Source organism: Oryza brachyantha, chromosome 7 (genome assembly GCF_000231095.2).
Source record: "Oryza brachyantha chromosome 7, ObraRS2, whole genome shotgun sequence".
In the NCBI taxonomy this organism is placed as follows: domain Eukaryota; kingdom Viridiplantae; phylum Streptophyta; class Magnoliopsida; order Poales; family Poaceae; genus Oryza; species Oryza brachyantha.
The window spans coordinates 8,684,523-8,686,050 of NC_023169.2; the positions used below are offsets into that span (position 1 = coordinate 8,684,523).

At 49.3% G+C, this 1,528-nt stretch overlaps 1 pseudogene; it reads right to left on the bottom strand.

Annotated features, from left to right (window-relative positions):
• Window positions 1-564: 564 nt before the first annotated feature.
• Window positions 565-1,000, bottom strand: LOC121054987 (annotated as a pseudogene).
• Window positions 1,001-1,528: the final 528 nt, after the last annotated feature.

Genomic DNA, 1,528 nt, shown 5'->3' on the forward strand with positions numbered 1-1,528 from the left:
CCCTTTATTTTCATCTTCTCGATGCTTTAGGCTGGGAGTTGGGCTGGAAAGAAAGTATTGGGCTGGGCTGGGCTGGGTAAAGATCAGCCAACCTGCAGGTTTGCTTATAGGATTAAGTTCACCTGTCGTCCCATTGAGTCTACGATACATTCTTAACCCTTAATACCATAAATCTTAGCCTCTCAAGTGTTCAAAACTGTGCAAAATAGGTGCAAGAGCAGTATGCATGAATAGTTTCGCTGACGTGGCATCCTAGTTAGCAAGGAGAAAATTAAAAAAAAATACATGACCCACGTGTAAGTCACGTGTGGGCTAAAAGCTCTTCTCTCCCTTTCTCTTCTCTTATCCCTCTCTCCTCTGTGCGCAGCTTATCATTGGACTGTGCAGTGAAGTTAATAGAACACACGAGGAAACAGGCCACAAAAAGTTGATTGATTGGTACAAGAAACAATTTCGAAAGTTGATCCATCGGCAGAAGGAACAGTTTCGATCGATCATCGCGTTCCCGCTCTGGACAATTGCCGCACAAAAAACACGACCGATCATTGCGGGGGGCTGCGACGGTCAGTGGGCGAGCGGTGGTGGTGGTGAACGCGAACGGCGCAGGCTGGCGTCATGGGCGGGGGAGTAGCTTCGGGCACAGGAGGTCTCCTTGTAATTCTTTCCCAGGAACTCGCGCATGGAGTTGGGGTTGCGGCCAGTGGCATTGGCCTTCCAGGCGGAGAAGGTGTCGGAGGTGGTGGCTCTGCCACTTGACGCACGCCCGGTTGATGAGCACGCGTGCGTCCGCCTTGAGCCCCGTGCAGACCAGCGCGATGTGGGTGTCGATGCCGGCGATCTTACTCATGGATCTGAATTGGGGGTAAGGGGGGGACGACGGTGTTGGTGCCATGGACGCTGACAGCGGCGTTCCCCTTGCGGACGGCCCGAGGTCGTACTCCACCTGGAAGAGGTGGCCATCGAGGGAGAAGACGGTGATCGTGCGGTCGTAGCGGACCATCTCTGCACTGCCTCCGTGTGGTGTCGCCGCCGGCGAGCTCCTGCTAGCTGCTCTCTCTTTCTCGCTCGTTTTCTTCGTCAATGGGCCATCAGAGCTTGCAACTGACATGTGACTTATATATGGGTCCCACATTTTTTTTTAATTTTCTACTTGCTGACTAGGATGCCACATCAGCGAAACCATCCCTGCATACTGCCCTTGGACCTAATCTAAATGGTTTTGAATACTTGAGGGGCTAAGATTACTGGTATTGGTATTCCTTGCTTATAAACTTGTAATGACCAGACCTTGGTTGAACAATGTTGGCGCGAGGCCCGCGAACAAAAGTGAGGAACAATAGAGGGATGTTGGATGGAAATCCAACGGTTTAGCTCAACTTGATGACATCGCCGCACCAAATTACTGATTAATAGTACTAGCAATTATTATTACATTACACTTATATCATGTTTTTTCACTTAATGATTGTTGTAAGATAGATTGTTTAGCTGGATTATTATAAGTTATATTATTATAAGTTGAAGTCGG